Here is a 13,651-nt window from a genome sequence, read left to right as displayed (position 1 = left end):
ATAGTGGGACAGTAAAAGCCACCACATTAAAATCCACACACAGTCTGCATGTCCCAGCTGGAGACCCAGGGTGACACACCAAGCACTGTGACAGGACAGCAGGGGCCCTGTAGATGGGAGGGGGGGGTCAGTAGGACGCAAAAGGTTAGTGAGCGGAAGGGCATGTGGGAGGGGGTGTGGTGTCCATCCACTGTGACCATTAATAGTGGCCTGAAGATCATGCCAAGGGCACAAGAGACAGCTTTTGCCAGCCAGCATGTGTGTGTGTGTGTGTGTGTGTGTGTGTGTGTGTGTGTTTAGAACACAAACCTTTCTCTGTATTTAACTAATGTATTCAACCACCGTGTGTGTGTGCATGTGTATGTGTGTGTGACTCACCTGTGACCGACTGTGCTTGCTCGAAGGCAGTGCTTTGTCTTTGTGCTGACAGTGTGAATATGATTGAACGTCGCGCTCCTCCAAAGTGTCTCCGCAGAGACGGCAAGCTTTTACACAGATAAGTCGCACACACTACGTGTTGGAGCATCACTCTGTTTCCGTACACACACACGCATACACACATGTCTTGGATTTTGACAGATTCAATTCTAAATGCTGAAGATAAAGTGAAATGTAAGAAAACAAGGTCAGCAGTTCAGAAGAAGTCCAACTCTGACAGCTCTGAAGGGAGCGTGCAGCCCAGAAGGATTACATAATATCCAGGAAGTAAAATTAGTCATGTGTATAAGCGGAAAAGTAATAGAGCAGCACGGTAGCGTAGTGCTTGGCATGTAGCGTAGTGCTTGGTATATGTGCCCTGTGACTGGCTGATACACGTCCAAGGTGTACGCCGCCTCTCACCCAAAGTCCGCTAGGAGAGGCTCCAGCTCAAGCATAACCCTAAAGAGGACAAACAGCAGAGAAAATGGATTTTTGATATTTTGGTTACCTTTTTCAGTTTCATGAGAGTGGCAGAATGTAATGGGAAACTCAAAGTGTGATGCGGTGCATGCCGCGCCAAACTACCACAGTAATGGAAATATAAACAACACAAGTTTAAGAATCGTTGTGACAGTGCAGTCTGAACTTTATTTTGATGCAATTCTGATATTAGATGACATTATATTGCATGTGTACCCAAAAAGCATATTTACATTTGTGTTTGACCCCAAAATAAGGGTCAGAAGACGTATAAGTTGACAGGATTAATAGGTTTTGTCAGTATGGCAGATGAATAATCTATTTTAAAGGTCAGTCCTTGTATACATGTAACATAGGAGCCATTCCACCAAATCCAAAGCCAATTGCGCCCCCCGAAATAAAATGTATAAATGCACAATAAAATGAACTAGAGCAGCAACAATTAATTGATAATTAATCAATTATCCAGTTAATCAACAACTATTTTGGCATTTGATTAATCGTTTGTTTTATTTGAAAATGTAAATACCCTCTGATTTCTGAGCCCCTCAAATCTGAATACTTTTTAATTTCCGAGTCATCAATGAAAGCTGACCTATTGTCTTTGTGTTGTTGGTAAAACAAGATATTCACACACATCACCTTTGACTTTGGAAACACTGATCAACACGATTGCCTCTTTTCTCATATGTTGCCATCCAAACCAGGAAATATTTGTGGTTGGTTCTTATTGATTTTGTCCGTAGAGGGCCTACTTAATCAAAACAACACGCTTCAAGTGAATAGACTCCAAAAATAACAGTTAGTTGCACCCCAAAAAATGACTGATTTGAAGATTTGTTTTTATGAAGCAAGGTGTCCAGGACATTGATGTGATTGTATATTTAATTAATGCAATTTAAATTAAAAGATTAATTTGGAAAAACAACATTAGTCCCCGGTTCCTAAAATTAGACTTTACCATGAAATATAATTATTTACATTTTTCACAAATTATTCTTATTTCTTACATGTTTGTATTACAGTCATTGCTAGTTTATCGCGGCTAATAAGTTCCAGAACTGACTGCAGGAAGTTGAAAGTACGCTTCAATATTAATAAACGGAATATGTTCATAGTTAGCATAGAAAACCTGCGTATGACTTTTTAAATACAGTTTTTTTTGTCCTGTCCTGCCATTGGGGTAGATAGTATTGTTGCCCTTAGATGCCAAACCGAAAAGTGTAAGATACTCTTCCCTTGTTGTATAGATTTGATTTGACTTTATTTGATTTTTATTGTTATGCAAATATTGAGCGGCCGGACCGGAGCAGGAGGGAATAGAAAAGAAGAGAAAAGAAAACAGAGGAGGGAGTGTGAGGACAAAAGGGGGACAATACAGAGAGAAACAAGAACAACAACAACAACAATAATTTCAAGGACAATAAAAAAAAAACAACAGCAAATGTCTATACCGGCCATAAAGACCATAATAACAAAATATCAACAGCCACAGTGATAATAGTGAATTGAAACAGTCCTAATTATTAGTGGTAATGGTAGTAATGAAGATACTAACCATAATAGTGAACAGAATGACAAGAACTGTAATGCACACCATTGTAATAACTATAATCTAATTGCTGACGTCACCATCACTGTAATAACAATAATAACATGATAACAGCATTGAAAATCACTAAGTTATGTGTGGAAGTACCTTTGTACTGTGGGTGTGTATCTGTATGCGTGTACAGGTACAGGTATCTCTGTAGGTGTGTATGTGTGCGTGTCTTCATGTATGTGTAGCTGCAGAAATATGCACTGATGTGTGAACGTGTAATTGTAATCTATCCATCTATCTATCTATCTATCTATCTATCTATCTATCTATCTATCTATCTATCTATCTATCTATCTATCTATCTATCTATCCATCTATCTATCTATCTATCTATCTATCTATCTATCTATCTATCTATCAACTGTCCTCCGAACCCCAACTATACTTTTTTTTTTTTACCAGTTAAAATTCCCACTTTCCTAATTACCCTGGGTTTTCACTCAGCCCTGTTACCACACTACCCCCTCTGTAAAATGTGGAATATTCTACAAGTCACATGGTCCACAGGAAGTGCCATCATTCAGATGCTCTGCAGCGCATGGGAATGCCCAAAGTAAGTTCACTCATTCATTGTTCTGTATATGCATTATTTTTGAATGAATGTATGTACTGTTGCTTTCAGTCACGTTACTTAAATTAGCCATCTTGGCTGAGGAAACGTATGCAAAAATGAAATAAAGTTGCCTGACATGTGCCAATACACCTTTTCAGTAGTTCAATGTGTGTGGGATCACATTTAGAGTTGAAATTGAAGTTTATTTTGAGCGTTACACCAAGCAAATGCCACAGATTCTCTAATATAGGGATAATAAAGGAAATGATGGCCCAATAGATGGTTAGTATAGCAGCAGTCGTGCAGCACCCGTCTACCATCAATACATGCCCGAGCAGGAAGATGAAAGCAGGCAGCCGGCTGCGGTGTTTGTCCTCCTCCGTCTCAATATCATATTTCTCAGGCTGTTTATGCCATTATGTTGACAACTGTGTACTGAAATATGGAGTTTGGCTTGAGTCCCAGGAGAGCATGTGTTGTTGTTGTGATTTGCAAAGCATATAAGCAGCCTGTATCTTGTTGGGCTCGATAGACAGGGAACATATGTACACGTCGTGGGCCTTGTAATCACACAACACATGGGCTGCAGGATGAAGGAAGCTTGTTGTCGCTGCGGCTGCGAGGGAATGAGGTGTAGCGTCCACAAAGGTGCATACAGCGGAGCTTCAAAAGACTGAGGCTGGTTGGCTTCCGAGTTGGACTAATTTCACAAATCTTTCCCACGGGATGTGATGTGAACATAATGAATTCATTCCAGCCTATTAACTGTACAGGACAAGCAATTTTAAGTAACATGTTCAAATTCGATTTCTAACTGAGGGAAATGTGTTGTGCCGTCAGAGGTGAGCTTTAAGCTGCCTGACGCCCACATCAAGGAGGATGATGCTGCTTCCTATGAATCCTTACAAATTCCCTCATCAGCGCACTGCATCGATTTCATTAGTATCACCTCCTCCTTGATCAATGACTCCCTGCTGTCTTGAGTGCTACTCCACATCCAGGATGCCATCATATCGACATGCTTTTAATCTGCTCTTTTGTCTCGATCACGTATGGATGTTTCTCGGAATAGGAGCTGTTATAGACAATAACATAACCGGCGTTTGCACGCGAGACGACAGCAAGGCTTTTGATCATAGAAATAATAGGGACGATCGCTCGCTCCGTGAGTGCGACACGGCGCCAGGTGTGCGATGAAATAGAGCAGATGATTGTGGTGGGGAACCCATTAGAAGTCAGCAGTGGAGAGGATCCGCTGATCAAACACAGAGACTGTTGTTCAGAAACATGCAGACATGTGCTTGTTAAGGATCATTGATTGAGTCGTGTACTGGATGGATGTTTCACTGTATCACCCCTTCAAATCTCTGCTTTGGACGTTCATCACCCATGCATGCACCTTATTTCTGACCTTCACTTGCCCTTTATCTCCATATCCAGCATTAAACTCAGCTGCACCATGTCTCCTCTTCCTCCTCCTCCTCCTCTTCCTTTATCTGTCGGCTTCCTGTCACTGTCCCACTCACCTTCTGGCGCTCCTGGCATGTGCGCCGATTTCCTCCCTGCATCTTCACCCCTCCCTTAACTCCTGCAAATTCATTAATATGATTTACATAAAGTGAACGTTCTCTCCGCAGCTGAGGCGGCCGCTCTAAAATAAGCTGTGTTGGTGACAGAGCCAATGTGTTATGTGTGGCGAAGACCCGGGGGGGCTTGAGGGGCTGCTGGGTGGGGAGCACGGAGGGTCCCCGGGGGCCTGCTGGCCTGGAAATGACACAGAGTGAGGGAAGAGCCCCCGTAGCCCAGAATCACTCATCTCATCTGCAGGGGAGAGGAGGAAGGACAAAGACGCATCGCCACACCTCCGGGCACACACACACACACACACACCCACACACACACACCTACACACACACCACACTAGAACACAACATTTATGGGTGATTTTTAAATACGGTTTAAGAGAAGGATTATGCTGGGATGATACGGCTGAGTGTGGTCTTATAAGGACACTTGATCTCTTTAGAGGTGTACTGTAGTCTAAGACAGGTGTGTCCAACGTCTTCCCAGGGACCATTTGGAACACACGTCTTTTTTTATTGGTCCTTGGCATACTCTAAAAATACAGTTAAACAAGTTATATATATTTTTTAAAAGCGTTTAAGGTGTAATGTAACGGGAAAAGGTGATACTACTGCTAATAATAATAATACACTTTGTTATAACACAAAGCTGACATGCAGGCTGTTGCTTTTCTTTCTTCCTTTCTTTCTCGCTTTCTTTTACAAAAACGGTGACCTGCAGCTTATTTTATTATCATCCTGCATTACACTGTAAAAATAAAATTAAACAAAAAAAAATATGAAACAGGAAACAATTTTGATATTAATAGGAAAGCTAATAATAATTCTTCTTCTGACTTATAACACAAAGCTGACAAAGGTTTGTCTTTAAATACTGTATCTATGTAATGTCTTTTTTTTTTTTTACATTTACATTTAGGCTTCCTGCTCTCTTGTGATTTCTCCTAAATTCCCATTCATTCTCACACAATGTATGTAACAAATTCCTCAAATAAGACATACATGGTAGTTATGTAGAGAATGTTGGCTTCAGGCTTTAAAGCACGAGTGTCCAAAGTACTGCCTGGTGACCGTTTGTGCCCCGCTGCTGATTTTTTAGTGGCCCACATTCTAGAAATAGACTTGAAAAAAAAAAAAAAAAAAACAGCAGCAAAAATAGAAAATCAGCAATAATTTTAAAGAATAAAGTCTAAATATTAAGAGAAAGAAGTTGTAATTTAATGAGAGTTTTTAATTTATGAGAATAATGTTGTAATATTATGAGGAGAAATAATGTCATCCATCCATCTTCTATACCGCTTCATCCTCATTAGGGTCGCGGGGGCATGCTGGAGCCTATCCCAGCTGACTTCGGGCGACAGGCGGGGTACACTCTGGACTAGTCGCCAGCCAATCGCAGGGCACGTATAGACAAACAACCATTCACACTCACATTCATACTTATGGACAATTTAGAGTCTCCAATTAACCTAACGTGCATGTTTTTGGGAATGTGGGAGGAAGCCGGAGTACCCGGAGAAAACCCACGCGCACACGGGGAGAACATGCAAACTCCACACAGAAATGCCCAAGGGAGAATCGAACCCAGGTCTTCCCGATCTCCAGGCTGTTACTGTGTTGGCCAACGTGCTAACCACTAGACTGAAATAATGTCATTTTAATAGCATAAAAGTTGAAATATTAAAGAAAAAAATGTTTTTTTTTAAGTTGCAATATTATGAGAAACAAATATAATAAAATAGTGTTAATAGCATTTTTTGGTATTTAATAGTTTTTTTTAATTACCTTGAGGAAAAGTTACACTATTATGGGAATAAGGTGAAAATACTACGGAAGTGAAGTCATATTACGAGAAGAACATTTAGTTGAGAAGAAGTAAGAAGAAAGTTGAAAATAGTTGGAAAATTAAATAACTGCAGAAATGAAAAAAAAACTGCTGTAAGTTTACAAGAATAAAATCGAAATATTAAGAGAGAAAAGTCGTATTCTAAGGAGAATTTTAGTAGCATAGCGTTACAGAGCTGGAATATTAAAGAAAAAAAGTCCTAATATTATGAGTAAGAAACAAAACAGTAACAACAACACCGTGTCGTGGTATCGTGGTATCGTGGTGTCGTGGTATCGTGGTGTCGTGGAGGGCTTTGAGTGCCCAAGTGATCCTCGGAGCTATTTTGACCGCGGCTATAAGTAATATAATATAATATTAGTATTTTATTTTAAATAGCTTGGGGAAAAAATTATAATATCATGGAAACAAGGGAATAATAATAAAGTCATGATATTACAAGGAGAAAATGTACAAGAAAAAAGTTAAAATACTTGGAAAATTAAAAGAAACAGTCAGGAGATCTGGGTTCGAATCTCTGTTGGACATCTGTGTGAAGTTTACTCCCCGTGCGTGGGTTTTCTCCGGGTACTCCGGGTACTCCGGATTCCTCCCACATTCCCAAAACATGCATGTCAGGTTAATTGGCGACTCTAAATTGTCTGTAGGTATGAATGTAGGTGTGAAAGGTTGCTTGTCCCTATGTGGCCTGCCATTGGATGGCGACCAGTCCAGGGTGTATTCCGCCTCTCGCCCTTAGTCAGCTGGGATGGGCTCCAGCATACCCCCTGTGACCCCAATGGGGATTAAGCGGCATAGAAAATGAGTGAGTGAGAGTGGGTGAGCAAAAATGGGAAAAAAAGCAAAGGCTATCTCACCCATATCACAAAGCAAACATCTGAAGAATCAGTTGAATCTGATTCTTCATATTTGTGCTTGTTTTGCATATTATACAGCCACTTTATTCCTTGTTCTTACATATTTTACAGTAAAATACTTTGTGTAGAATCTTGTTTCATTCACCAACTATCACAACGCTGCAATAAATCAATTGTTAACAATGGCCCATAATGACCATGCAGGCCTCCAAATAGCAGCGTGTGGTGTGGCCTACCTACCACAAGGTCAATATGTGCCCCCACCTGATGACAGCTGATGATGGCAAACAACGCTGACAGCTTTTTGATGCCAGATTTTTTGCGGAAACCCCCGTCAAAGTGACTGAGGTTCTGACCAATGGCAGACAGGAGATACAATGGAGGTTTAAAAAGAAGACTAAATCTGTCCCAGAGGGACTTGGGGCTCTGCAGGAATATTTTATACTGGAAGTTGAAGTCAGCGTTGCCTGTTACCGCTGCCCGTTGGCACAGCTGTGAAATCACCCCAGTGTGTTCCCTCGGAGCTGCAGAAAGCCAAAATGTCAACATGTAATCTCCCCGCAGAAGCTGAAGCAAAGAGTGTCCGCAGACGTCCTTTGAGATGAAGCAGAAACACACACTGCTGGGAGAATTAGCTTGAAACCTTCATGCAACATTTTCCTCCCTGTGCTTCATCCTAATTACGGCAATGGAAGCCATGCAAATCTGATTGGCCGCTTATGCCGGGAAATTCATAACCACAGAGCAGTATTAATTACTCCGCTAGGATCGGCGCCACATTTGATATGCACAAGGCATCGCAGCCATTACCAGCCTTGTGTTTCAGCCTCGTTCAGCCCGGCGTGTCAGCGGTAATCAAATCTAAACGTTGACAACAACACATTCCCTAATCAATACGGCATGGGAGGGATCCTTTGATGGTGAAATTCTAATCTGTCTCCCCTTGTGTGTGTCTTAATCTGTGTCAATATCCTGTTAGTGTCTCTCACGGGTAACTCTATTAATTTTCTCTAATGTCCTCATCGGGTTTCCTCATTTAAAGCATGTCTTTTATGTTCTATTGTTCAGCTGAACCATTAGATTAAGTGGAGTCAAACGCAATCGCAGCAGAAGGTTGTTCAGTGTTCAGTGAGTGAGAAGTGCGGAAGAGTGTTGAGGCGCTGATGTGCTTTAACACACAAAGACTTCGACGATCTCAGGTATGATCCCGAGAAGATGAGAAGATGAAGAGTGAGGATGGGGGGTTTGAAGTGAGAAAGAAGGGGATGATAGACAGAAGAGAGGAAACGTGTGTGTCCACGCCATCAATGGAGCAACACTGACCTCTGCTGGGAGATCTTGTGTCATTCGTCTCATCTTGTGGCAGGTTGAACTCACGTCCAGTGGCTTTAAAATGGCTTTCTTAAATCACCCGCCGGGTGAGTGAGGGAGAATATAAATCAAACACGCAGAGGACCAGAAATAATGAAAAAGAAAAAAAAAAGACACAACGTGCCGTGCCAATTACTGGCTGAGGTTCTACATCGCTCTTGTAAAAATGCAATCAATCACTTGTACATACAATGCAGTCCAGCCGTTTAACACCCCACCGCTGAAGCCACAGAGGAAGGTCACCAAGGAAGAGCCCCGCTTAATGAAGACGCTTCGCTTGGAAAGGAGAGATGCTGAGCGAGGAGCACACCAGATGACAGCAGGATTTCACTCATCCATATCCATAAAGGCATTCATCTTTCATTTCAGGACCCCCCTGGAAGGACTCCATTCTCTTCTAAAAGCTTTCAGACAGCCACCGGGAATGCCACCTCATGCTAAGAACATTGCCCCGGGGATCTTATAGCGGGACGAGTTGTGCTTATTGATGTTTCCTGGCGGGCAGCTCAGACAACAAAAGCGAAAGGTGGCAAAAAGTATGCAGGCACACACGCATGCATGACAATGACGATCCCAAGGAAATCAAACATGCATGACTTTGCCAGTGTAACCCGCCTGCTTTATAGTGCCCGCGCCGGGGCTCATGCACAGGACCTTCGAAATGGGAGACAAGAGCGCTGACCATTGGGCCAAAAGCCCGGACTGTCGACCCAGCGTTCAGCGCAGCTCTTAACGTACACTTGCGCAGCCGCACTGGCCGGCATCCGTTACACCAGCAGAGCGGAATCAGATGCATGTTTACTTGTCTATACAGCAAGCGAGTTCGGATGAATAGATGGATGGAGAAGAGCCAACAGCGTGAAATGCTGACTCGACTCTTTCCATGAAAAGGGGAGCTCACTACACAGAGGAATTGCCTCTGTTTGTGCCAGGTCTCCCAGTAGTTATGGAAAAATATTCAAATCGTAATTCAAATTTGGCTCCACATTAAAACCCAGCAGCTGTAATAACTAACAGCAGGAGGCCAAATAGAGGTTGATGCTAATGAATCTTTAACAAGAATGTGTGGGATGCACTACAGCATCATGAAAGATGGACTGGAAAGTCGTGTGTGTTTTAAATACACTGCAACCTTGGTTAGCGTCATTAATTCATTCCAGAAGGTCAGACTCTGGCCGAAACGGACGCTAACCGAATCAATTTATCCCGTAAGAAATCATGTAAATCCAATTAATCTGTTTCAGAAAGATAAATGTGTTTTTATAGTTTCACAATTATAGTTTTACATGCCGAAAACAGCTAAAAATACATATAAATAATGAACGAAAGGGATAAATGACCATTTAAGGTTACTTCTACCTTCATTGAAAAGGTGATTCTTGACGGGACTGCTCCATGAGACATGATGTGGCAACGAGACGCCACACAGACACCACCTTCTTGTTTTGCCATGAGTTATTTCTTGAATTCCATAGTGTTTCCCACCTCACCCACTGTAACCCAAAATGGCGCCAAATGGTGTCAGCATTTTGATAAAGAACATGAGAAGCACTACTGAATTCAAGAAATAACTCGTGACAGGAAGGTGTTGATCTCGCTGCCACATCGTGTCTTTGGGAACAGTCACGTCTTCAATGAAAATAAAAGTAACCTTAAATGTTCATTCATCCATTTCATTCTTCATTTATGTGCATTTAGAATTGTTTTATGCTTGTAAAACTACAAAAACATGTTTTGAGGCAACATTTTGACGACATCATAGACAGGCGACGTAGCTGACTTTCGGTTTCGGTTGCTATTTTATTAGCAAGGTATGCTAACAAGGAGATGTGTCGTCAAAAATACATAAAAATACATTCTGAACACAGTTGGACACAGAGTGTATCAATAACACAACAAGATGTGCACCATATTGTTCGCTAACTGGAAAATGTCTGCAAACCAAGGTAACATTTTTGACAAAAAACATGCGAACCAAGGCGGACGCTAACAGAGGTTTTGTGACTTGCCGAATTAATGGTCTTAACTATTTGTAGTTATACGATATATTTGCCGTCAGGCATAATACTTATCATAATAAATGACATATGTCACCATTCCCACTCTTGAAAGGCATTTCTTCATCTACAGATTTCTAAAATTTGTAGTGCCCTTTGCACCCTTGCCCCTTTTTCTCCAAAATCAGCTGGGATAAGCTCCAGCTCACCCATGACCTAGAACAGGATAGGCGGTAGGAAATGAATCGTAATGAGCAATGTGCCATCGAAAAAAATGTGACAAAGCGCATTGCAAATTATCTGCAAAAGTCTGGACAAAAGACAAAAATTATTCTCATTTGAATTAAGCGCATGCAAAAAGGACACTTATCAGGTACTGTAGTGATATATGTGTGGGTGTTTGCGTGGTCGTATCTCACAGTCCTCGACCGCTGCTAATGATGTGCTGGCACGCATGACGTGCAGGCAGTGCAGTCATTCACGGGGCTGGCATGTGTTAACGGCCCTGGCGCCCCCCGCCCACGGTTAAGCGATACATCCAGCTGGCTTAATGGCGCACACAGACCGGACCGAACAGATGTCACTCATTTCTGCTGGCCAAAGTCACCCAGCAGTCAGCTGGCTAAGCACCTAGAAATCTCAACAAGCAAGCAAAGGAGAGGAGTGAGCGCCCCGCTGGGTGACAACGCAGTGTTGGGTTGCCACCACGGCGGCCACCTTTTTGGTATGACTGTCCTTTCCCTGCTCCTTGATCTTATTCCCGCTCTTCCATTCTTCTTGCTAGTCCATCATATTTCTCCCCTGCTTATCTCTCACTGGGCAACACTGGTGTGTGTGTGTGTGTGTGTGTGTGATGCAAGCTGATGCACTCTATGACATATTGAGGTAATAAAAAGCTCCTCCGCAGGGACGGCTGCAGCCCACTAATTAAACACCTCCGATGCGACCTTATTGCAGGCGTTGCCATAGAGTCAGCTACATCTTTTGGGCCCTGCATCAAACGTCCTCATCTTTTTCCCCTCCTGTATCATAGAACACTAAAGAAAAGGAGAAGTTGCAAGGTCATTGTTTCAGCAACCCAATTACATTGTTGTGTATGCCAAATAATCTCCTTGACACCGTGGAGGTATTAAAATGCAGGACACAGTCTACATCATCTGCAACAGTTACCATGACAATCAGACAAGAAAATGATCTTGATATGCTCAGTTAAAAAGTAGGAGATTGTTTGGGGTCTTTTTATTCAATGTCACATGAGTTCTGACTAAACGAAGCAACAGTACTGAAAGTTAAACATTAAGAGTCTCTGTGTGGAGTTTGCATGTTCTCCCCGTGCGTGGGTGGGTTTTCTCCGACATTTTTTCCTCCCACATTCCAAAAACACGCATGTTAGGTTAATTGGCGACTCTAAGTTGCCCATAGGTATGAATGTGAGTGTGAATGGTTCTTTGTCTATATGTGGCCTGCGATTGGCTGGGGACCAGTCCAGGGTGTACCCCGCCTCTCGCCCAAAAGTCAGCCGGCTCCCGGATACCCTCGCAACCTTAGTGAGGACAAGTGGCCTAGAAAATGGATGGATGGATGCTTACTAAGCAGCGGACAAATCCTTTCCTTTCCATTTATCAAAGGACAAAGAAAAAAAACATAGCATGTAATTTATCATTTGTTCCGTGCAGGTTTGTACCTTTTCTGAAAAAATATGCCTGAAAAATAAAAAAATGTTTAGGTCGAACTGTCATCAGTGCAGCCTCTTGCTGGTTGGGCACGCGGCTTTTTTTTCATGGGCCTGCGACACATTCTAAAATTTAAAATTTCACAGGAAAACTGTTTTTTTTTTTTTAAAAAAACAACAAACATGGAAAAGTCAGCAGTCATTTTACAAGAATAGAGTCAAAACATGAAGAGGAAAAAATTGTACTCTAATGAGAAAAAGTTGACATTTTTCGAAAGTGTCATAACATTATGAGGAAAAATGACATTTTAGTCGCATGAAGTTGAAATATTAAAAGAAAAAAAGATGTACATTTTTTAAAGTCGGAATATTATGAAAAACAAAGAAAACAACGAAGAAAGTTGCGGAAAAGGTTAGAATGTTATGAGAATAAATTCCAAATATTATGGGAATGAAGTCATAATGACGAGAAGAACATTGACAAGAAGAAAGTTGAAATAGTTGGAAAATTTAAAAAACAACAACAACAGCAGAAATGTCAAGTAATGTAAAGATTATTTCGGTTTGAGTCTGACCTTCTGGAACGGCTCAATGATGCTAACCAGGTTTCCGCTGCACATGCCTTTCGTAAGAGCAAAGTGTGTGTGTGTGTGTGTGTAAGACCTGCTGAATGGCGGTGTCCTCTCCTCTGAAGTGGTACGCTGTGCTGCAGGGGTCAACAGGTCAGACGAGTCAGCACCTGTCCTTCTCATCAGTCTCCACCTCCATATGCTGCCTATTAAAATGAGACATGTGGACACTCGCCTGGCACACATACAGTCGTGACCCCCACGACATCTGTTGACAAAACCTTAAACGGGTGCAGTACGACGCACGGGCGAGAGAGGACGGTCGACAGGGGGGATAGGAAGAGAAAGAGCGGCTTCATTTACATGCACTCTCTTGTCTGGTTTCCACGGAGATGTGCACCAAGAGCCTTATCGCTCAATTGTTAGGAGCCAATGCCGGAATACACACAAAGTTTTCCACTCTCTACTTGTTTTTAGGTATGCCGTTTGAAGGGACGCACAGTGTGGTTAGCATATCTTGACTCTCAATGGCCAGTCGGTGTGGTCCTGAGTGGGAATGGTTGTTTGTGTGCCCTGTGATTGACTGGTGACCAGTCCAGGGTGTACTCCGCCTCTTGCCCAAAGTGAGCTGGGATAGGCCCCAACTCACCCTGAAAACGACAAGCATTAGAACATGAAAGAGTGTGTTTAATTAACTAGA

This window comes from Dunckerocampus dactyliophorus, chromosome 8 (assembly GCF_027744805.1).
Source record: "Dunckerocampus dactyliophorus isolate RoL2022-P2 chromosome 8, RoL_Ddac_1.1, whole genome shotgun sequence".
NCBI classification, from domain to species: domain Eukaryota; kingdom Metazoa; phylum Chordata; class Actinopteri; order Syngnathiformes; family Syngnathidae; genus Dunckerocampus; species Dunckerocampus dactyliophorus.
Note: the sequence above shows the minus strand (reverse complement) of the source record.